This window comes from Musca domestica, unplaced genomic scaffold (genome assembly GCF_030504385.1).
Source record: "Musca domestica strain aabys unplaced genomic scaffold, Musca_domestica.polishedcontigs.V.1.1 123, whole genome shotgun sequence".
Taxonomy (NCBI): Eukaryota; Metazoa; Arthropoda; class Insecta; order Diptera; family Muscidae; genus Musca; species Musca domestica.
In genome coordinates, this window is record NW_026712161.1 from 848,479 (window position 1) to 873,905 (window position 25,427).

At 35.2% G+C, this 25,427-nt stretch overlaps 1 protein-coding gene across 3 annotated transcripts in view; it reads left to right on the forward strand.

The window, feature by feature from the left end:
• The first annotated feature begins 3,420 nt into the window (after positions 1-3,420).
• Positions 3,421-25,427, forward strand: part of LOC109611694 (serine-rich adhesin for platelets-like) — a 279,269-nt gene continuing 257,262 nt past the window's right edge. For 2 of the 3 annotated variants that reach the window (XM_059118364.1, XM_059118367.1), the window contains exons 1-2: positions 3,421-4,045; positions 5,085-5,775. The gene's annotated coding sequence lies outside the window, so the exon portion shown is untranslated. The remainder of the gene's footprint in view (positions 4,046-5,084; positions 5,776-25,427) is intronic. The other variant, XM_059118365.1, reaches the window with a different exon arrangement.

Here is a 25,427-nt window from a genome sequence, read left to right on the forward strand (position 1 = left end):
ATGTATGTATGCCAGTGTGTGTGCCTTGTATGGTATCTATGAGATACTTTTGTTCCCGCTGTGGGTATTTGGCTAGAATACAAAGGTATTTTTATTGGTTTTTCAACTTCAATCTCTCTTTCTAGTTAAATTGAAGTACTCCGTGTTGCCCATGCTCTCTTTCTCGTTTTGCTCTCTTAATGTTCTGTTGGTGTTTTATTTCTTGGGGGGCCTTGTGATTTCTATTGTGGAATTCAGAGAATGACCCTTAATTTTGTTCATCAAGTGCCGGTTCAAATCGCCTTTTTCTCTCTTTCTCTTCAAAAATCCTTGCCATCTGATTTATGCATGACATAGAAATAACAATGTTGCCAAATCTCTTGCTGAATAGTAAAACTTTTTCATGTGCTCTTAAAATTGATGATAATTTCGTTTTGTGTTTGTTTTCCTTTTGTTGTTTGAAGAGGTTCGTCGGAAATTGTATGGGTGTTAATTGCATAAAGAGGTAAAAGAGTGGGGTAAAAAAGAGAGAGAAAAATAAAAGAAGAGCTATTATGAGGAACAGATTTGTTAATGTTAACCCTTTGGGTGCCATATTAAACTATGTTCATGGATTTATTTCATTGTAAAATCTAGTTCAAAACCGGTTAGATATGAATTTTCTTCATGGTACACGTAGACCAAAAGGATCGAAATAAGGGTCATAAAGAGATTTAAGCTATTGTCTCTCCATAAGTCAGACACCAGCCACGGCTATTGCAACTCCACATTTAAACCGTCCTCAACAGTACTCCCACAAGGAACAAACGCCACAATCTTCCGTATTGAGTCCAAAAAGAAATTGAAACCTGGCGCCCAACGTCCAAAAATGTAGTATAATATGCCACGTCAAATGAGGTCGAAGCAAAATACAGTAGCAGTGGCGAGAGACAGAAGAAAATAACTAAACACGATAAAATAACCAGTTAAGTTTTTGAAAATATTTCGTTAAGTACCGAGGTCCAGCATTTGAGAGGTCTTATTAGGAATAATAAGTTAAATAAAAAATACGAGGGTTATATGATAACCTTGACCTATAGAACGATTTTAACTATTTTAATTTCAATATTGGGAGGTATAGTTACATAAGGGCTACAGGAAAACGAAGACCTAAATAAAAGAAGTAAAAAAGCTGTAAATTCGGCCGGGTCGAACTTTGAATACCCTCCACCATTTTGTACAAATTTGACAATTTTCAAAAAAAAAAAAAAAATAAAATCCTTTAAAAATTCTGTTAAAATCTTAAAAACACCGAATGTAGCCATATATTAAGGTCCATACGACAACGTGGACCTGCATAAACAACTTTGTAGCTAAAATCATCAAAATATAGGGATATGGGGGGTTATAAAGCGTGAACCTGCACAGACAATTTTCTGGCTTAGGCTGTAGTATCCATTACGAACTTCAAATACAAAATTTGAAGTAATTCCGGTAAATAATGTCGCTAAAATCATCAAAATACCGAATATCGGGATGTACCGTTATATGGGGGCTATACGAATACGTGGATCTACATGGCCCATCTTCTGTCTTAAGCCGAAGGCTGTAGTATCCGTTACGAACTTAAAATAACAAATTTGAAACAATTCCGGTGAATAATGTCGCTAAAATCATCAAAACACCGAATATCGAGAGGAACCGTTATAAGGGGGGTGTACGAAGAAGTGTACCTGCACAGACAATTTTTTCTTAGGCCATAGTACAAATTACGAACTTTAAATACGAAATTAGAAACAATTCCGGTGAATAATGTCGCTACAATCATCAAAATACTGAATATCGGGAGGTACCGTTATATGGGGGCTATACGAAGGCGTGGATCTGCAGACACAATCTTCTGTTATAGGCTGTAATATCCATTCCGAACTTCAAATACTAAATTAAAAAAAAAACTGGTAAATAATATCGCTAAGATCATCAAACTACCGAATATCGGGAGGTAGCGTTATATGGGGGCTATACAAAGACGTGAACCTGCGCAGACAATTTTCTGTCTTAGGCTGTAGTATCCATTTCGAACATTAAATAGCAAATTTGAAACAGTTCAGGTGAATAATGTCGCTTAAATCACCAAAATATCGAAAATTTGGAGGTAACATAATATGGGGGCTATACCGAAACGTGGACCTACATGGCCCATTTTCAATATCAAAAGTCCTGCAGACAATTTGCATTTGAGAAAAATTTTATCAATCTACCTTAATTCGTTCGGAAGCTAGAGTGATTTCCACAGACGCACGGACATCGCTAAATCGATATAGAATTTTATGCTTATCAAGAATGTATATACTTTGTGGGGTCTAAAATGTATATTTCGAGGTGTTACAAACGGAACGACAAACTTAATATACCCTCCATACTATGGTGAAGGGTATAAAAAGGGGCAAAAAAGTCTCGATTGAGGGTTAACAATTTCGACACTACATACCTCTCAAATCAATGGATTGCAAAGACATCTATATCCAAAAATTTTAAAAATGGTTCGAGTGTGAAGAAATTTTACACAGATCATTAGTTTGACCCAAGGACGAACCTCATTGAAACTAGTGATAATCTGTGCAGATTTTGATATAGTTTCCATATATATTATAACCATTCTTGGTTACCACGATACCACGATCGATTAATACGAGCGGAGAGCGACAATCGGCTGTTATGGCGGCCCACACCATCACCAGGGACGGCGCTTGAGTACTGGTGGCCAACCGAAGGTGCACATTTTATTACAAACGCCACCGCTGCTACAGAAAGAAGAAAGAGTTACACTTTGGTGCGTTTAATCGGCGGAATGAGTAGTCCTTCCAAATTGATAGGAATCGTAACGTAACTGTGAATGATGAGCGTTACCGTGAGATAATATCCATTTTTTTTGGCCCAAAATGCAAGAGTTTACTTTCCATGTAAACATACATATTTCAGGTTCCGGTCCGATCAGTTGGCCGACTAGATTATGCGACAATTTTTTGTGGGACTATATTAAAAATCATTTCTATATAAACGAGCCCGCTTCAATTGATGCATTTCAATTGGACTGAACGGATAGACCATTTAACATTAGCATTTTATGACACATGGGATATTTTTTCTAATCCAGGAACTTCAAAGTACCACTGCCATCGAAAGGGTTAATATTATATAGAGAGACTAAACATTGTCCCCACAATTTTCTGTTGAATGCTCATTCGAACTCTTAATAAGAGAGTCATGTTTCGTGTTCACTCTCCGAATGCATTATCTCAGTAAATTACTGAGTATGTGTTTCTCTTTTAGCGCTCTCTCTCTCTCCGCCTATCGCTCTCCGCGTATGAATTATTACAATGTGTGTTTGTTGCTATGTGCATTGTATCTGTTGGATACATTTCGAAGGAGTTGTTTCTCGCCAATTGAGATTCTTACTTGGCCTAATGAGTATTTAGTTCGAGTTTGTATTTCGTTTGGTACGGATGGGAGGCAGTTAAAGTGTCGCGCCTTCGCGACTTTTATAATAATCACAATAATAATAATAATTATCTTATATTACTACAACCACAACAACAACACAAAGCAAAGCAAAAAAATAAAGAAGAAAAAAATAAATAAATTTGTTTCAACAAAATTAAAAAAAAAATAAATAACAACAACAAAAAATAAATATTCGCTCTCTTTCTCTTGCCACACATACAACAAAGAAGAAAAGAAGGAATATATAGATAAAAAATATTTATATATATAAAATGATGAGAAGAGGAAAAAATTAAAAAATAAATCTAAAATATTTTGAAATGTGTGTGTGTGGAAAATTGCAGGAAAATTCAAAGTTGATAAAGAAGAAGCAGAAAAGTGTTTGATTGATAATTTTACAAGAATATTCATAATTGAGTTTGTTGTTTTTGTTGTCTTCTTCACTGCAAAATGCCGTCGTTCGAAATGAATGGAAGATAGATGGAAAGAAGAAGAAGAAGTGAAAACGGAAAGGAAAAAAGTGAAGAAAAATTTTTTTGTTGAGTTTGAAGTGCAATGCAAAAGGCATTTGGAAAACAAGAGTGTGAGAAGTAGAAGAAGATTATGAAACGCAAAAAGAAAATAAATTTAACTTTTTTTTGTTATTTTTTTTTTAAATTAATTTTTTCCTAATTTTTTTGGTTATCGTTTTTTTTTTTCGTTGTCGTCGTGGTATTCTCGTCGTCGTCTCGTTGTCGTAGTCGCAATCTCCGTCTCCGTCATTTTATGATGAGTGAGCAAGTGTGTGTGTGAGTGTGTGCTAGGTGCGTGGTAGTGTGAGTGCAAGTGTATTGCCGAGTGAGTGCATATGTGTGTGTGTGATATTCGTGCGTACGTACATTTGCTTCTTACGGAATTTCAAAGTGTTTCATTTCCCACAACGTTTCGTTACGCCTTTAAGTCTTCAAAGGTTATCTGTTCGTTGGCTAGTCGGTTTTTTTCTTGTTGTTCTTGTTGTTGTTCCTGCTGGTATTGAGTGTGACGTTTTCACATCAGAATAAGCGGTAACAGAAAAATAAAAGCAAATGAGAAACAAAACAAGAACAACAACTCAAGAGTGCGTGCGTGTATGTGATTGAGAGAGAGTAACTGTGAACAAGAGTAACAACCTCCTCCCACTCTCTCGCATGGAGAATCGGGTTAATTGTGGCTGTGATTATTTGGAAAGAAAAATGGAGATGGCAAAACATTTTTTTTAGTTTTTTAATTAAAAAAAATAAAATCGGAAAAAATAGAAAAATTAATGAATAGCCTAAAAAACGGGTTCTTTTTAAAATTAAAAAAAATCGATAAACAATCCAGTTGGAGTCCCTTTTACAATTGCATAGCTCTCTTCTCTCTTCCTCTCTCTGCGGGTTCTGCTTTTTATTTTCTCACATTATGAAAAACTTTGATTTCTCTCTCTAATTTTTCTTGGATTTATTTTTAATGATTTGTTTTTGTTGTGTTTTTGTCTTATATTTTTTTCTTCAATTATTTTTTTTTCAAATTTGTGGCGTATTTTTTATGTTTTTGAACTAAAAAATAAATTCTCCTTTAAAAAAAAACGCATACTAATGAAATTCTTATTATTTTCAACGCAGTTTTTAGCTGACTCGTTGAATTCTATATAGGAAAAAAAAGAAGAAAAAAAAAACACAAAAGATTTACTTTATTTCTTTGGGCCAAAATGAAAATGTGTTGAAAAATAACAAATGAATGTTATTTAAAAAGAAAATTATGAAAAATTACAAAATGTCTGCAATATCTGCAAATACTTAAAACAAAATACAAATACAATTACCAAACCAACAACAAATAAATAAATAAAAAAAATCATATTTACAAATGTTAAAATATTCTTACAACAAATAATAATATTTAAAAAAAATGAAATCAATACAAGTTACATATAAAGTGTAAAAAAATTCATTGTTAACAAATAAAAGTGTTTACTTATAAAAAAATAAATATTACAAAAAATTTTCTAAGACGGTTTCATAACATCAACAAAAATTAAAGAATTATTATTGCACAAAACAACAACAAATATTTATTATCAACAAAATACATATTTATTTTGCACAACAATTTCAAAACATAAGAAAATTACAAAATTAGTGCTACTTGTTGCAAAATTAACATTTTGCATTCTCAAACAAGCCGCTGGACAACCAACTCGCAAAATTTTGGGATTAATACAATTTTTTTTCTCCAAAACAACAACTATGGCGAATTTGTTTATAACCTAAGAAACATAGAGGATATTGAAAAGAACAACAAATATCTAAAAAGGTAAATATTTTTCAAGGCATAAAAAATTTTAAAAATTAAAAAAAATATATTACCAAGTGATTTACTTGATGCAGTATCTGTGGATAAATAGTGTCTGTCTTTGAGTCGAATTAAAAAAAAAAAAATTGGTCTTAAATATAGTTTGGAAAAACTCTTGGATTTTTTTTTTTGAAATTTTTTCGTTTGGGTTCAAAGACCCATATCTCTGGATCGAAGAAAGATAATAACACATATTGTTGCATTTTGAAAAGTTTATAGTGTCAACCGATATGCTTCCATATGAAAGCTTATGAAAATACCTATCCAATAAGTGATCACATGATGGGATCATTAAAAAAGGGTTCAGAGTTGTATTAAAATTATCCATTTTTGGACCCGGATTTTTTAAAAAATCCCCCAAAGTCCAAAAAGGTTCCATTTTGGGAGTCCAATATGTTATAATTTGTATGCAAATTATAACATATTGCGGAAGTCCACAAAAATTTTACCTTTTTCAGACATTTGGTAATTTTTTAAAAAACCCGGGTCCCAAAAATTGATAATTTGGATACAACTCTGAACCCTTTTTAAATAATCCCATAATGTGACCACTTGTTGGATAGGACTTTTGGAGCAAATATAGGAGTATCCGTGCCCGTCTCTCAAGAAAAAAATACTTTCCTGGAATCATGGTAAAATTACCCACCACTGGAAAAAAAAATTACAAAAAAAGTAGAGATGTTTTTTACTAAACTAGAGTCTTTTTTAAAAATTGTGAAAAATTATTCATTCTCCTTATGTGAAATCCGTCGACCCAGCTTAGTGAACGAGCATTTCCACATCGGCTTCTAACGTTCTGAAAATGAAACTGAGAAATATATAGTGAGGTTCATAAATGTTCGGTTAGAAATGCTCAAATTATATCAAATCTGTACAAAATGAGACCTTTTTTGACTTTTGGGGGATTTTTAATAGATCCAAGTCCAAAAAAAAGGGGAATTTGGATACAACTCTGGAACCCTTTATAATAATCGCATCATGTGACCTCTTGTTGGATAGGTATTTTCATTAGCTTTCATATTGTACATATCGATTTAGTAAGGCCTTTACCGGGCCTTGGACCCGGACTTTTGGATCAAATATAGGGGTACCCGGATCCGTCCCCCAAGAAAAAATACTTTCTTTCAGGGTAAAAATACCCACCTCTGGAAAAAAAATTCAAAAGATCGAGAATTTTTACTAAGCAAGAGTAGTTCCAAAAGTTATGGGAAATTTAGGCATTCTCTTTGTGTGAAGTCCATCGAAATCAAGCTTGGCGTAGACGCATCTACACTTCTACATCGGCTTCTAACGTTCTGAAAGTGAAACGGATAAAGATATAATGAGGTTTCTAAATGTTGAAATGTTCAAATTACATGAAATTAGTTGAAACTAGTGGCTAAATGCTTCCATCTACTTAAAATCTGGTATTGCCGTTATATGGACTATATGTACAAACCTTGTACAGATTTTGAAAATTTTTGGGATTTTATTGCATTTATGAACCCCTCAAAATCCCAATTAAAGCGACTCTAAGAATTCCAATAATTAGGCGGAGAAATAAATGTTTTCAAAACCTGAAGGTGAATTTATGTTGAGATTTGATGAAATGACCAGATTTTCGACTCAAAAACGAGAGAAATTTAAAAAGTATCCTTCGGTTTTACCGACAGATGTACAACACCACAAATTTCTGGATATTTAAATATATTTTGTCTCGCGTTATGATTACTCAAAATGTCAACCCTTTATGTGGATAGTACCGAATGACCTTGGTCCATCATTAATATTGAGACGTTCCAGGTTTGGACCATATCGATATATATTTTTTTTGGAAAATTTTGTCTGAATTTACAATTTTATGCGAAAAAAAAAAATTGTTAGTCAAAATGCGGACTCCTTGTGGGGGAGTTACTAGAATCAGTGGACTGAGATATCTCATATTTACATCAGATCTTTGGTTAAGAGAAATATTGAGATATACCAAGTTTAAAAAGAATCGCTGACATTGTTCGCACTTTTAAGAGTTAGATAATAGAGATAATTATTCAAAATTTTGACCCCTTTTAGGGTCAATAACTCCAACATTCACACCAGATGTCTGGTAGAGATAAACACGAAGCTCCAGAGATATACGTGAGTTTGAAGAAAATCACCGACATGTTTCGCATTTTATGAAATATATAATTATTCAAAATTTTGACCCGTTGTGGGGGAGGTACCAGAAGGAGTGAGCCAATATATCTCATATGCATGCCAGATCTTGTAATGAAAAAAATACTAGGATATGTGAAATTTGAAAAGAATCGGATGCTGATTTCACATTTTATGAGCATTTTGGTTATTCAAAATTTTGAACCCTTTGTGGGGCGATGTATCAGAGGGAGTCAACCGATATATATGCCATCTTTACACCAGATGATGTGGTGATAGAAATATTTAATATTTAATTGTGCGCATTTTATGAGCGTTTTAGTTATTCAATATTTTGACCCATTGTGGGGGAGGTACCAGAACAAGTGGTCTGATCTATCCTATCTTCAAGAATTTGTTGAAATATTCATATGTACGAAATTTGAAGACCATCGGACTTTTATTTCACATTTATAAGAGATTGGGAATAACACTAGTTAAGTAGAACTGTCAGATTTCGTGATTTTCTCCTCTGTGTATGTCCAATACCGGCTACATGAACCATAGTTTTACTAAAATTGATAACTTTATCGAAAACAGCAATAAATCCTCTAAGACATACCTAGAGGAGAAAATTCTGAGTCCCGGCGAAGGCCGGCTACATAAAAAAGTATGGCTAATGAATGCTGAATGCTAGTATGGACCCTCTATAGTATGGTGAAGTTTATGGAAGGCGTGGTAACTTTTGGGGGTTTTTTTCTAGGGGCAAACTTTTTTTTGAGTGATTCCTTTCATTAATCTGAAGGGTCGATGACTTCTTGAAATGTGAGGTAGTCAGTGCTGGCATTGTTTTTGCTCGGAACCATGAAATTTCCGGACAATTGACTCTTATTAAAGTCTCTATTGGAAACTTAAACGTGACTATAATGTCTACAATTTATAGACTTTTAGCATGTCCCCAAATCTAGCCCGAACTGTGGCTGCTGATAACCTGTATGACGCAAAATCAAGATTAGACTAAAAGTTCTCTCTCCTAAATATTTTGCGATCAGTTAAATATCGCAGCGATTAGTTCGTAATTGCGGCCTAGAGTTTGATTACAATTAAAGTTGACAGAAATATGTATGGATACACAAAGCTCGATCGACTCAGCTAGGGTTAAAATTTCTAGGTGTAATACACTTCTAGTCCTAAACAAACGTATAATGTCCCGCCAAAAATAAATAGAGAAAGCCGTAGAAAAGAAAATATTTTATTTAAATTTGGCTTGCATTTCGGTTCTTGGTAGAGGTTTTAAGTGGCTAACATTCTCATAAAGTAATTTTTCTTTGCAAATCCAGGTTTCTAGTATTCTACGATTCGAATAATTTTCAGGGCTTTATGTCCGCTCCACTGATAACTGGATTTAAGAATAGTTTTTGACTTCTTCATTTTGGTCCATGTTTTCCAGACAGTTTTTCCAAAATGTCTACACCGTCTACTTGAAATAGGTTGATGGTCCCAAATTAATCAATTTGTTGTTGTTGTTGTCGTTACTGTTGTTGTTGCCCTTAGCAATGAATGGAAATAATTTTAATTACACCTACGTTGGCTGTCGACACGAAATAATACTTGTAATTGTATGACAATTACAATTAAATTTGATGAAGGATTCGAAAGTTGATGAAGGGAGACTCATTCTCCGAGACTAGTTTTTTTGTTTTGGTTTTTGTACAATTTTGGGTGCCAAGCTAGGAATGCTGTTGATGACGTTAGTGAAATTTTATTATATAATAAATTCCAAAACAAAAAAAAAAAAAAAAAAAAATAAACGACAAAAAGGAGTCAAAAGAAAGAGTGGAACCCAACTAAAGGAAGGCAAGTAGGGTAGGGGTTAAAATTTAAAGGATAAATGTACTTTTGGCATATTTACCAATCTCATTACCAAATAATGAGTTAATTTTAAACATTTATTTCACTAGTAACCACTTACAAATGCCGTTATTTTAAAATGGCATGTCATGGTGGAGTAGGTACTTGCCAATGTGCCCCCAATAGCCAATAAATAGGTTTAAAGCCCCCTTCGTTCTATTTTTAGAATGAGATTTCAATTTCGCCACAGTTAATTATTCTTTTTGGGGTTTTCTTTGTTTCCCTGATGGTGGGATTGACCTGGCGATGTTCTGGTTGGTAGTCGTACCTACCATGCGCTCATAAATTTCCAATAAAATATCTCATTAGTAAATAATGGGTTTATTAAGTAGATTTTGGCACCAGTAACTACTTACAAAATTGCATCCTAATCCCTTATTTGAATATGAGCTGGTCAGTACCAAACTGCCACCAAGAGCCAATAAAGAAGTTAAAAAAAAAACACAATAATTTCACCACACTTCATTTTTTATTTGCCTGATGTTGAGGTTGAACTGGCGATTTTCGGCTTGTTATTCGACCAAATCATGTTCTCAGCCAAGTGTGTGTGCGTTGGCAAATTCTTCACATTTTTTAGAGAGCGTTCTTCGGCATTGAATTCGAACGTGCCGTCTCTCTCTCTGTGCCGCCATTATCCATAACTTGCTATGATAAAAGTAAGTTAGGAACTCATTACTAACCCATTACTTGGTATGATAAAAGTATGTTATTTTGGCTTGCAATTGTTTATAAGCTTACTAGTCGTGCAGGTGGTCTGAATTTGTCATTTCTAATGAAATTCAGGTATTGTAGATCGTATATGGCAGTCATTACCTGTAATGCTTAAAGTGGCACATAGGGCTACTAAAGTTTTTGCTGGGTATTTTCCATTTTTTGTCTGTTTTCTGGCTTGAGGATTCGAACCAGCGATCTCAGGCGACTAGTCATTATAGGAATAACTCATTATTTGTAAGCTTACTGGTAATGAAGGGGGTATGTTTTTGTAGCAGTGTAATATAGACTGTTTATGAACTGCTAGTATAGTTCTGTCTCAAGGTCCAGCTTAAGGAAGTCAACTTCTCTTATGGGCTGTAGCCAAAATCCTCTGGAGTTAGTTGGGAAGGTTTACGAAACAATTAAAACGTTGCAGTGTATTATGCGGTTCTGTATCACAGTCTAGATAGACGTTCCGCACATTTTCATCATCATACGGGACGGCTACAACATCCTGAACGTAGTTAAGACAAAAAACTACCGTGATTGCCAAGGCAACCGACGTTTTCGGCTACAATTAGGGAAGGTTAGACTCAAATGAGTAAGTAAGTAAAACTGCTATTCAGACCTACTTTATAAACTTCCCGATCGAGATCCTTGGCTCACCCTCTCTAAATCATGAAAGATCTTGCCGGGGGCACTTTCAAACCTAACTGGTTGCCGTTCGCCAGCATCAGAGCGAACGAGGTGAAAAGGTCTCGCTCCTCGCAGTGAGAAAGCTACGTCCATGAAAACATGGTGATTAGACAGCTGCATCAGCACCTGTGTTGCTTTCATCCTATTCCCTGTTCGTGCCTTAAACTTTCTCTCACTTTGGGTGACCAGCCCCGTGATATATGGAGCAAAAAATGGTGGTAGTTTCGACTTCGAAATTTGTCCAGGGACCGGGTGTCAGGAGCTCCTAGATCTGTCGTTCTAGCCTGACTAGAACGGGTGCAACTCGGTGCTTGTGGCTTATACCCAAATCGCAGGTAGAGCTTGAGGATGTGCAGTTGCATTCTCAACCAGGAGCTGTACTCTGTGAAGGGCTACCACTCTCAAAGTGAACTCTGGGTAATTCCAAGGGGGCACTGGACGACGAATTGTATTGCCACCACCCCTGTGCAATGATGTATCATGGTTTAAGCCGTCAAGGCGAAAATCATGTAAAACCCCATCGACATCTAGATTATGAAGGTCGATCCTTATACGTCTGGGTGAGAGAGTTATGTTCACCATATAAGGGTTAGGATGACTCACACGGTAGCACCCAAGCAGGTACATCACAAAAGCATATTATGTCATATAATATGATGCTGACATGGGAGAAGAACCTTCGTCTCCTTGAACCTTCTCTCCTGGCCGACGCATCGTAACATCGTAGCAGAGGTGCTCAATGGTGCATCTTTGTTTAAGCCATCAAGGCGAAAATCATGTAAAATCCCATCGACGTCTAGATTATGAAGGTCCATTCTTACAAGTCTGGGTGGGAGAGTTATGTCCACGATATAAAAATTAGGATGACCCACGCGGTAACACCCATGCAGGTACGGCATATTATGTCATATGTTATGATGCTGACATAGTAGAAGAATCTTCGTCTACTTGGGTAAATGGTCCAGTGGATTCATACGGAGCCAACCAGTTCTCTCGGGCGAAATTCTGACAGGTCTGAATGTTTTTTCTTTGTGTAGCACTTATATTCGCTGACCACACTGAAGCTGCATATCTATTGCTAGTAGTTGTCATTCCGTAATTGCCACACCAAAAATTGTTTGCTGGATTTAGGTAGTACTCCTCAGATATGTAATATTTAAAATTGGCCGTTTCGATCCGCGGTAAGATATAACCCTGCACATGGCGGTACCTCCTAATTTTCAAAAATTTGAATCAGATGTAATTATACACTTCGGGTTTTCAATAGGTAGCTCAACTTTTCTGAAAAATATTCCATATAAGTATAGCCCTCATATAACAGAACTTCCATATTTTGGAGGTTTTGAGAAGAGGAGGAATAGTAGGATTTTTTTCCTCCTTATTACCGCTGTTACCAAAAATATCGAAATGAAACCTAGCAAATATCTCCGATGTTTACCAGTATGACCTTTAAACCATAAATCTCTCTTGAATCGGGTTCCACTGTCCGGTGTCTAATATATTTGTTAGTTACAAATAAATCTTAATAACATTCATTCATTTTGTTTACTGAGATATATGAGTGTGTGTTTGCACTTGATTTTTGTCGCTGTTATCGTTTTCGTTTTTTTTCTTTTGCCTGTTTTCCCCGTATTCCTTTTAGACAACCTTAGACAACATTGCAGTAAGCAAGTGATAAAAGCGTACAGAGTGTGCTGTCACTTGGCTGAATGGGTTGCCGAATGGTTCACTGGATGGCTGGCTAGCTGTGTGACTGTCATTGTTGATGTGTAATTCATCATTCATTCAGTCCAACCTACCAACCACCATCCATCCAGCCAGTCATCCATCCTTGTTGTTTCAGGGCAACATCTGTCACGTCCCACACTTTTTTCGGTTGTTGTTTTTTCTCCAGTCTTTTTTTCGATATTTCCAATTTGTTTTTGTTTTCGTCATTTGGGTGCCAGCATTATCATCATCGCTGGCGTTGAGCAAATATACCATTACCATTTATTTGTGAAGATATGGATTTCAATCCAGTGTTTTCCCTTGGAATCAGACGAAAATATTCCACAAGAAATCGGAAAAAAAAGAAGAGAGTTACAATTCTTGAAGTTAAATAACAAAAACAAACAGACAAATAAAGTGAAACAAACAACACCACATTTTTACATTTCTCAAAAGAGAGAGAGAGACGAACTGACTGCCAACAAATACTGCTGATGCAGATAGACAAGACAAGAACAACAACGACAACTGTTGAGGAGGAGATTAATTCACAAGTGGTAGTAGTTGTTGTGTTGTTACATACAACAACAACAACATCTCAAAGGACACCCAGCGCTACACATCCCACACAAACAGTGAGACCTCAAATCTATTGAAAACCATCAGCTAAATTAATGACCCACATTCATTTCGTTCAGGTTCCACTGTGTACATCTTTCACTTTTTTTCCCTTGAATTGCCATGACACTGTATCTCCAAAGAAAATGTAATTTCTTGTTTTATGTCTGCATAGCAATAAGCAAAACGTAACATGACATGATGAAGCCTGAGACGTGACTGACACAGGAGCAATGGCATTGCCGAACATCAATCCTCCTCCTCTAGTCTGCTGATATGATTTCATAATTTGTTATTAATTTCTAAGCTCCCAGAATATCGGCTAATAATTTGAATAGAATTCGTAAAATAAAAAGATGAATATTTGCCAAGAGAAAGATAGCCAGACGGTGGCGGTTCAATAACTTGTTATGTATCCTGCAGGTCTTGGTGTGAAACGTGCTAAAAATGACTTATTATATATTTTATTGCCCGATATAATGTTCCTAGACCAGGATCGACCAAAATGAGAACATTTTTCGGAGGCTATATGGAGGTACCGTTATTTGGGGGCTATAGGAAGACCCAGGGGTGCATTAGTGCTCATTAGCAACTTCAAGTATGAAATTTAAAACAATTTCTCCGAATAAAGTCGCTAAAATCGTCAAAATACCGAAAAAGTAACATTATATGGGGGCTTTACGAAGACTTATACCTGTATGAGCATGGGGTTCAAATTCCAAATTTGAAACAATTGCTGTGAAAAGTTTGACACATATAATTACAATGCCAAATATCTGGAGGTACAGTTATATGGAGACCATATCAAAACTTAGACCTACAGTGTGAGATGAAAAAAAACTCCAACAAAGTCAACCGCCATAATTTTAATTTTTTTTTTTTTTAATTTTATTAATGAGAGCAAAAAATGTCGGAAATTGCATCAAATTTTAGAATAAGTTTAGATTTTTTCGAAATTGTAACCTTTGGCACAAATTATGGTCTTCAAAAGGCCAATGAAACCGTCACACGATGCCCGAATATTGCGAAGCGCTTGTTTGAGGTGATCGACACTTTGGTATTTTTTAGTGCCAACCTTGCTTTCCAAAATACTCCAGACACAATAGTCCAATGGATTGGTATCCGGAGATTTTGGTGGCCACTGTGCGCTGGAAATGAAACGAGGAACCTAATTTTTTAACCATTCTTGGGTGGCGCGTGCTGAGTGCGATGGTGCTGGGTCCTGTTGGAATGTCCAAGGTCTGCGGCTAAAATGTTTGCGTGTCCAAGGCTTTAATACACCCTCCAGAATATTTTCGCGATAATATTAGGCATTTATTCTGATGTCACGGTCAATTATCGGCTGTTATGGCGGCCCACACCATCACCATGGCCGGCGATTAACTTCTGATGGCCAACCGAAGGTGCACATTTTAAGCTGACCTGTTTTTGGCCAGTAAACACGATCATTTTGTTTGTTTACAAACTGCTAGACAACTGCTGGAATGTTTTCTCATCGGAGAGAACCAAATTTGGCAGTTCAACACTTTCGGCCAAGCGAAGCACTTCTTTAGCTCTTTTGAGTCTATTTTCTTTCTGTTGCGTTGTAAGTTCTTGCTCTTTTTGGAATTTCAATGGCTTTACCCTGAGCTCATTTTTCTATATTTTGCCGAATGGAATATTGGGATATGATAAACTCACGAGCCATTTTTTGGCCACTGCGTCGCGGGTTTCGATCAAGTCGCTTCTTTACTTTTCGAACCATTTCTGGTGATGTTGCTGTTTTCTTCAGTCCATTTCCTTGACTTCGGGCTACCCTATCAGTATCACGGTAACAAGCGATGGTACGAGATGGTGCTCTAACTATAGCCACTTGTTTCCAGCCAAACATAAAGAAATCACACTATCACGCTTGAATTCAATCAAGAATATCTATTTTCTGCAAAATTCTCACCAAAATGCTACGCTTGTAAACTATATAATGAGCTGTCACTGGAATAATATTAAGAGCTGTCGGACCAGTGGCTTAGAAATGACAGCAGTTTGAAGTTTAGATGCAGTTTTTTCATCTCACCCTGTACATTGTGGGGTCTGAAATTTACATTTTGAGGTATTACAAACGGAATGACAAATGACCCACCATATTATGGTGCAGTGTATAAAAAGATGCGACCTTCTATTCAGAACGGATAGGCCTTCTTTTGTTGATGAAAATATTGCGATGTGTGAAATTTGAAGAGAATCGAATGCTTTTTAAGCATTTTACGAGCGTAGTGTAAAGATCCTTTGTCTGATTGCCAGTCGAAATTATCCGCCCTCAGTTTTTAAGCCCTATGCCTTAGTCCCCCTTTGTATGTGAATGATTATTTGTTTTTGAGCAGTTCCTTTTTGGGGTTTTGCTGCTACCGATTTTTGCAGAGCAGAGTTGATTTCGTAATGTCACGGGTGTGAAGACGAGAGGAAGGAACACAACATCATTCTTTGGGTGTAGTTTCGATTCTCTTCTATTCGACTCGAAGGACCAAATGTACGCAGGAAATAAAGAAATCAACCTTATGCTTCGATTGTTGATTTGTTTCTCTATCCGGATCGTAAGACCAAATGTTTTAGTGAGAAGGAAAGAATAACCTAAGGACCAAATGTACGAAGGCGATATAGAAAGCAATCTTATGCTTCGATTGTTGATTCCATTCTCTCTCCGGATCGTAAGACCAAATGTTTTAGTGAGAAGGAAAGAACATCCTAATTCTTTGGATGTAATTTCGATTCTCTATCCGGCTCGAAGGACCAAATGTAGGAAGACGATAAAGAAAGCAACCTTATGCTTCGATTGTTGATGCCATTCTCTCCCCGGATCGTAAGACCAAATGTTTTAGTGAGAAGGAAAGAACAACCTAATTCTATGGATGTAATTTCGATTCTCTATCCGGGTCGAAGGACCAAATGTAGTGTTGAAAAGGATGTGGATTCGATTCTCTATCCGGCTCGAGGGAGAAGACAAAAACAACCACTTCGTTTGGGTGTAGATTCAATTCTAGTTTTTATTTAAAATATGTTCCTTATGTACTACCAAAACTAATCTAACTTAATTTCAATGGCGATTATCATTATTCTCCGACATTTTAAGGTGTGAAGTAAAAAAACATTAAGTTCGGCCGGGCCAAACTTTTAATACCCTCCACCCTAGGGTAAAAGAACATTAGAAGAAATGTGGCAAAAAACATAGGGGCTACACCAACACGTGCACCTATAATTACAATGTTTCGCCACACGAACTAGGACCCATTATGACCCACAAATACCAACTTTTACACAAATCAGTGAAAAAATGTGGCATAAATCATCAAAATACCGAATATCGGGAGGTACCGTTATATGGGGACTATACCAGAACGTGGACCTATACATGCAATGTTTTGCCACACGCTCAGGGACCCGTTGTGACCTACAAATACCAATTTTCAGACAAATCCGTGAAAAAATGTGGCATAAATCATCAAAATACCGAATATCGGTAGGTACCGTTATATGGGGACTATACCAGAACGTGGACCGATATATCTCATTTTCAATACCAACCATCCTAGGGACAATACACACACTTGTGCCAAATTTCAAAGGTCTACGTCAAATAATGTGGGCTCTATCGTGATTTCAACAGACAGACAGACGGACAGACAGACAGACAGACGGACATCGCTAAATCGTCTTAGAATTTTATGCTGATTATGAATATATATACTTTATGGGGTCTACGACGAATATTTAGAGGTGTTACAAACGGAATGACAAAGTTAATATACCCTCCTACCCATGGTGGAGGGTATAATTACATATTTCCAGCGCCCCTTAGCCAATATTTGTGCGTATTTCTTTAAAGTCTTTATTCCACCCAACTCCACAGCTCATAAATCTGTAGTTTTGTGTTCAACAGACTTCAACATCATCGCCGTTTTGTATCTCTCGCTCTGTGTCACTCTATCTGTCCCTAACCTTACCGAAAACAAATTGAAAACGAAAAAACACAAATTTTCAATAAAACAAAACGACAAAAACAGCAACAAAAATTATCTTTAACATGTGAACGCTGTCTAGTTAGCTGTCTATTATCTGTAACGAGTTTTTACCTACAAATACAATGACCAAAAGAAAAAAGAACAACAACAACAACATCAACGAAAAAGTATCTTAAAATCTTGAAATACAGTCATAAATTGTACGTAAGTCGTACGACTAGCTGGTGTATCTGACGGATTTTATTTTAGCTAAATGCATGGGTGTATGTGTGTGTGTGAGTACGAGTGCGACAACGAGTGTGGGTCAATGTGTAAGAGTACACAAGTGGTGTGGTGCCAAACACCCATTGCTGCAATTATATGTTACTCTCTCATTTCTGTTTCTCTGTGTGAAAAATGAGAGCCGTTAGGTTTGAGAGCCGAAAAGACAGAGAGAGAGTTAGAGAGCACCACACTAATTTATGTCTGTATTATTTGACTGGTATTTGTGTGTTATTATGCGTTTTCTTTTTTTAATGTTTTCATTGCTGTTATTGTTGTGATGGTGTTGTTCTTGTTGTTGGAATTTTAGTCGCACGTCACCCATTAATTATGCCTTGTTTAATTTTTTTCGTATTTTTAGAGAGATGTTTTTTTTGGTGTTCGCCTTACAACTCACACACGTCCGTTTCCTTTATAGTTTGTTTTAGAAGGTTTCGTCGCTGTGTAAGTTTTGTTGCCATAGCCGTGCGGGCAAGTTTTTTCCCCTTACCTGTTTCAGTCTTAAAATTTTTGGTACTTGAGAGAGATTTTTTTTAAATTGTTTTTTGTTAACTGTTGCTCACTAAAATTTTCAGTTCGTTATAGATTTGAGTCTACGCGTTTTTTTCGTTTCGTTAATTTTTTTGTTAATGAATCTAGGTAGTTAAGTCCAATTGTTGCTACCCAATTGTCATTGGATTTTGCAGCTGAGTTGAGTAGGTTTCAGTTTTGGTGTTTCCGAGCAAAGCAAAGTAATTATGTTTGTAGTTGTAGTTTTTTAACACTCAGCCATAATTGCGAGCGAGATGGAGAGATAGGTGATATTGATTTTTTTGCCAACATCTGGAAATATTTATTTCATATTCCATAATATAACTGGATTAGGTCAGTTAAGTCAAGAGTTTGACATTGAGATCCACGAAAGAAATCTCATTTTTTTCCGACAAATAAAGGGAAATTTTATAGGCATTTGCATAATTCAAAGGATTTGAATACCTCAATAATACAATATAGGAAAAAAACCTTAGTTTGAACACATTATGCATTTCCGTCGGGAAGTGGTATGGAGAGATTTTCGTCCTTGTACATATACATAATGGACGGATATGGATTTTTGTAGAAAACTATTGTTTAAAACACCATCCAAAGCCTTAGGCGTGGATTTTTAAAGAAAATTTTTTCAAACAACCTCCATCCTTAGGCGCGGATTTTTAAAGAATATTTTTTTCAACACCATCCAAAGCCTTGGGCGTGGATTTTTTAAAGAATATTTTTTTCAACACCATCCATTGCCTTAGGCGTGGATTTTAAAGAATATTTTTTTCAAACACCATCCAAAGCCTTAGGTGTGGATTTTTTAAGAATATTTTTTCAAACACCATCCAAAGCCTTAGGCGTGGATTTTTAAAGAATATTTTTTTCAAAAAAACCATCCAAAGCCTTAGGCGTGGATTTTAAAGAATATTTTCTTCAAACACCATCCAAAGCCTTAGGCGTGGATTTTTAAAGAATATTTCTTCAAACACCATCCAAAGCCTTAGGCGTGGATTTTTAAAGAATATTTTTCAAAACACCATCCAAAGCCTTAGGCGTGGATTTTTAAAGAATATTTTTCAAAAACACCATCCAAAGCCTTAGGCGTGGATTTTTAAAGAATATTTTTCAAAAACACCATCCAAAGCCTTAGGCGTGGATTTTTAAAGAATATTTTTCAAAAACACCATCCAAAGCCTTAGGCGTGGATTTTTAAAGAATATTTTTCAAAAACACCATCCAAAGCCTTAGGCGTGGATTTTTAAAGAATATTTTTCAAAAAACACCATCCAAAGCCTTAGGCGTGGATTTTTAAAGAATATTTTTCAAAAACACCATCCAAAGCCTTAGGCGTGGATTTTTAAAGAATATTTTTCAAAAACACCATCCAAAGCCTTAGGCGTGGATTTTTAAAGAATATTTTTCAAAAACACCATCCAAAGCCTTAGGCGTGGATTTTTAAAGAATATTTTTCAAAAACACCATCCAAAGCCTTAGGCGTGGATTTTTAAAGAATATTTTTCAAAAACACCATCCAAAGCCTTAGGCGTGGATTTTTAAAGAATATTTTTCAAAAACACCATCCAAAGCCTTAGGCGTGGATTTTTAAAGAATATTTTTCAAAAACACCATCCAAAGCCTTAGGCGTGGATTTTTAAAGAATATTTTTCAAAAACACCATCCAAAGCCTTAGGCGTGGATTTTTAAAGAATATTTTTCAAAAAACACCATCCAAAGCCTTAGGCGTGGATTTTTAAAGAATATTTTTCAAAAACACCATCCAAAGCCTTAGGCGTGGATTTTAAAGAATATTTTTCAAAAACACCATCCAAAGCCTTAGGCGTGGATTTTAAAGAATATTTTTCAAAAACACCATCCAAAGCCTTAGGCGTGGATTTTTAAAGAATATTTTTCAAAAACACCATCCAAAGCCTTAGGCGTGGATTTTTAAAGAATATTTTTCAAAAACACCATCCAAAGCCTTAGGCGTGGATTTTTAAAGAATATTTTTCAAAAACACCATCCAAAGCCTTAGGCGTGGATTTTTAAAGAATATTTTTCAAAAACACCATCCAAAGCCTTAGGCGTGGATTTTTAAAGAATATTTTTCAAAAACACCATCCAAAGCCTTAGGCGTGGATTTTTAAAGAATATTTTCAAAAACACCATCCAAAGCCTTAGGCGTGGATTTTTAAAGAATATTTTTCAAAAACACCATCCAAAGCCTTAGGCGTGGATTTTTAAAGAATATTTTTCAAAAACACCCATCCAAAGCCTTAGGCGTGGATTTTAAAGAATATTTTTCAAAAACACCATCCAAAGCCTTAGGCGTGGATTTTTAAAGAATATTTTTCAAAAACACCATCCAAAGCCTTAGGCGTGGATTTTTAAAGAATATTTTCAAAAACACCATCCAAAGCCTTAGGCGTGGATTTTTAAAGAATATTTTTCAAAACACCATCCAAGCCTTAGGCGTGGATTTTTAAAGAATATTTTTCAAAACACCATCCAAAGCCTTAGGCGTGGATTTTAAAGAATATTTTTCAAAAACACCATCCAAAGCCTTAGGCGTGGATTTTTAAAGAATATTTTTCAAAAACACCATCCAAAGCCTTAGGCGTGGATTTTTAAAGAATATTTTTCAAAAACACCATCCAAAGCCTTAGGCGTGGATTTTTAAAGATATTTTCAAAAACACCATCCAAAGCCTTAGGCGTGGATTTTTAAAGAATATTTTTCAAAAACACCATCCAAAGCCTTAGGCGTGGATTTTTAAAGAATATTTTTCAAAAACACCATCCAAAGCCTTAGGCGTGGATTTTTAAAGAATATTTTTCAAAAACACCATCCAAAGCCTTAGGCGTGGATTTTTAAAGAATATTTTTCAAAAACACCATCCAAAGCCTTAGGCGTGGATTTTTAAAGAATATTTTTCAAAAAACACCATCCAAAGCCTTAGGCGTGGATTTTTAAAGAATATTTTCAAAAACACCATCCAAAGCCTTAGGCGTGGATTTTTAAAGAATATTTTTCAAAAACACCATCCAAAGCCTTAGGCGTGGATTTTTAAAGAATATTTTTCAAAAACACCATCCAAAGCCTAGGCGTGGATTTTTAAAGAATATTTTTCAAAAACACCATCCAAAGCCTTAGGCGTGGATTTTTAAAGAATATTTTTCAAAAACACCATCCAAAGCCTTAGGCGTGGATTTTTAAAGAATATTGTTTCAAAAACACCATCCAAAGCCTTAGGCGTGGATTTTTAAAGAATATTTTCAAAACACCATCCAAAGCCTTAGGCGTGGATTTTTAAAGAATATTTTTCAAAACACCATCCAAAGCCTTAGGCGTGGATTTTTTAAAGAATATTTTTCAAAAACACCATCCAAAGCCTTAGGCGTGGATTTTTAAAGAATATTTTTCAAAAACACCATCCAAAGCCTTAGGCGTGGATTTTTAAAGAATATTTTTCAAAAACACCATCCAAAGCCTTAGGCGTGGATTTTTAAAGAATATTTTCAAAAACACCATCCAAAGCCTTAGGCGTGGATTTTTAAAGAATATTTTCAAAAACACCATCCAAAGCCTTAGGCGTGGATTTTTAAAGAATATTTTTCAAAAACACCATCCAAAGCCTTAGGCGTGGATTTTTAAAGAATATTTTTCAAAAACACCATCCAAAGCCTTAGGCGTGGATTTTTAAAGAATATTTTTCAAAAACACCATCCAAAGCCTTAGGCGTGGATTTTTAAAGAATATTTTTCAAAAACACCATCCAAAGCCTTAGGCGTGGATTTTTAAAGAATATTTTTCAAAAACACCATCCAAAGCCTTAGGCGTGGATTTTTAAAGAATATTTTTCAAAAACACCATCCAAAGCCTTAGGCGTGGATTTTTAAAGAATATTTTTCAAAAACACCATCCAAAGCCTTAGGCGTGGATTTTTAAAGAATATTTTTCAAAAACACCATCCAAAGCCTTAGGCGTGGATTTTTAAAGAATATTTTTCAAAAACACCATCCAAAGCCTTAGGCGTGGATTTTTAAAGAATATTTTTCAAAAACACCATCCAAAGCCTTAGGCGTGGATTTTTAAAGAATATTTTTCAAAAACACCATCCAAAGCCTTAGGCGTGGATTTTTAAAGAATATTTTTCAAAAACACCATCCAAAGCCTTAGGCGTGGATTTTTAAAGAATATTTTTCAAAAACACCATCCAAAGCCTTAGGCGTGGATTTTTAAAGAATATTTTCAAAAACACCATCCAAAGCCTTAGGCGTGGATTTTAAAGAATATTTTTCAAAAACACCATCCAAAGCCTTAGGCGTGGATTTTTAAAGAATATTTTTCAAAAACACCATCCAAAGCCTTAGGCGTGGATTTTTAAAGAATATTTTTCAAAAACACCATCCAAAGCCTTAGGCGTGGATTTTTAAAGAATATTTTTCAAAAACACCATCCAAAGCCTTAGGCGTGGATTTTTAAAGAATATTTTTCAAAAACACCATCCAAAGCCTTAGGCGTGGATTTTTAAAGAATATTTTTCAAAAACACCATCCAAAGCCTTAGGCGTGGATTTTTAAAGAATATTTTTCAAAAACACCATCCAAAGCCTTAGGCGTGGATTTTTAAAGAATATTTTTCAAAAACACCATCCAAAGCCTTAGGCGTGGATTTTTAAAGAATATTTTTCAAAAACACCATCCAAAGCCTTAGGCGTGGATTTTTAAAGAATATTTTTCAAAAACACCATCCAAAGCCTTAGGCGTGGATTTTTAAAGAATATTTTTCAAAAACACCATCCAAAGCCTTAGGCGTGGATTTTTAAAGAATATTTTTCAAAAACACCATCCAAAGCCTTAGGCGTGGATTTTTAAAGAATATTTTTCAAAAACACCATCCAAAGCCTTAGGCGTGGATTTTTAAAGAATATTTTTCAAAAACACCATCCAAAGCCTTAGGCGTGGATTTTTAAAGAATATTTTTCAAAAACACCATCCAAAGCCTTAGGCGTGGATTTTTAAAGAATATTTTTCAAAAACACCATCCAAAGCCTTAGGCGTGGATTTTTAAAGAATATTTTTCAAAAACACCATCCAAAGCCTTAGGCGTGGATTTTTAAAGAATATTTTTCAAAAACACCATCCAAAGCCTTAGGCGTGGATTTTTAAAGAATATTTTTCAAAAACACCATCCAAAGCCTTAGGCGTGGATTTTTAAAGAATATTTTTCAAAAACACCATCCAAAGCCTTAGGCGTGGATTTTTAAAGAATATTTTTCAAAAACACCATCCAAAGCCTTAGGCGTGGATTTTTAAAGAATATTTTTCAAAAACACCATCCAAAGCCTTAGGCGTGGATTTTTAAAGAATATTTTTCAAAAACACCATCCAAGCCTTAGGCGTGGATTTTTAAAGAATATTTTTCAAAACACCATCCAAAGCCTTAGGCGTGGATTTTTAAAGAATATTTTCAAAAACACCATCCAAAGCCTTAGGCGTGGATTTTTAAAGAATATTTTTCAAAAACACCATCCAAAGCCTTAGGCGTGGATTTTTAAAGAATATTTTTCAAAAACACCATCCAAAGCCTTAGGCGTGGATTTTTAAAGAATATTTTTCAAAAACACCATCCAAAGCCTTAGGCGTGGATTTTTAAAGAATATTTTTCAAAAACACCATCCAAAGCCTTAGGCGTGGATTTTTAAAGAATATTTTCAAAAACACCATCCAAAGCCTTAGGCGTGGATTTTTAAAGAATATTTTTCAAAAACACCATCCAAAGCCTTAGGCGTGGATTTTTAAAGAATATTTTTCAAAAACACCATCCAAAGCCTTAGGCGTGGATTTTTAAAGAATATTTTTCAAAAACACCATCCAAAGCCTTAGGCGTGGATTTTTAAAGAATATTTTTCAAAAACACCATCCAAAGCCTTAGGCGTGGATTTTTAAAGAATATTTTTCAAAAACACCATCCAAAGCCTTAGGCGTGGATTTTTAAAGAATATTTTTCAAAAACACCATCCAAAGCCTTAGGCGTGGATTTTTAAAGAATATTTTTCAAAAACACCATCCAAAGCCTTAGGCGTGGATTTTTAAAGAATATTTTTCAAAAACACCATCCAAAGCCTTAGGCGTGGATTTTAAAGAATATTTTTCAAAAACACCATCCAAAGCCTTAGGCGTGGATTTTTAAAGAATATTTTTCAAAAACACCATCCAAAGCCTTAGGCGTGGATTTTTAAAGAATATTTTTCAAAAACACCATCCAAAGCCTTAGGCGTGGATTTTTAAAGAATATTTTTCAAAAACACCATCCAAAGCCTTAGGCGTGGATTTTAAAGAATATTTTTCAAAAACACCATCCAAAGCCTTAGGCGTGGATTTTTAAAGAATATTTTTCAAAAACACCATCCAAAGCATTAGGCGTGGATTTTTAAAGAATATTTTTCAAAAACACCATCCAAAGCATTAGGCGTGGATTTTTAAAGAATATTTTTCAAAAACACCATCCAAAGCCTTAGGCGTGGATTTTTAAAGAATATTTTTCAAAAACACCATCCAAAGCCTTAGGCGTGGATTTTTAAAGAATATTTTTCAAAAACACCATCCAAAGCCTTAGGCGTGGATTTTTAAAGAATATTTTTCAAAAACACCATCCAAAGCCTTAGGCGTGGATTTTTAAAGAATATTTTTCAAAAACACCATCCAAAGCCTTAGGCGTGGATTTTTAAAGAATATTTTTCAAAAACACCATCCAAAGCCTTAGGCGTGGATTTTTAAAGAATATTTTTCAAAAACACCATCCAAAGCCTTAGGCGTGGATTTTTAAAGAATATTTTTCAAAAACACCATCCAAAGCCTTAGGCGTGGATTTTTAAAGAATATTTTTCAAAAACACCATCCAAAGCCTTAGGCGTGGATTTTTAAAGAATATTTTTCAAAAACACCATCCAAAGCCTTAGGCGTGGATTTTTAAAGAATATTTTTCAAAAACACCATCCAAAGCCTTAGGCGTGGATTTTTAAAGAATATTTTTCAAAAACACCATCCAAAGCCTTAGGCGTGGATTTTTAAAGAATATTTTTCAAAAACACCATCCAAAGTC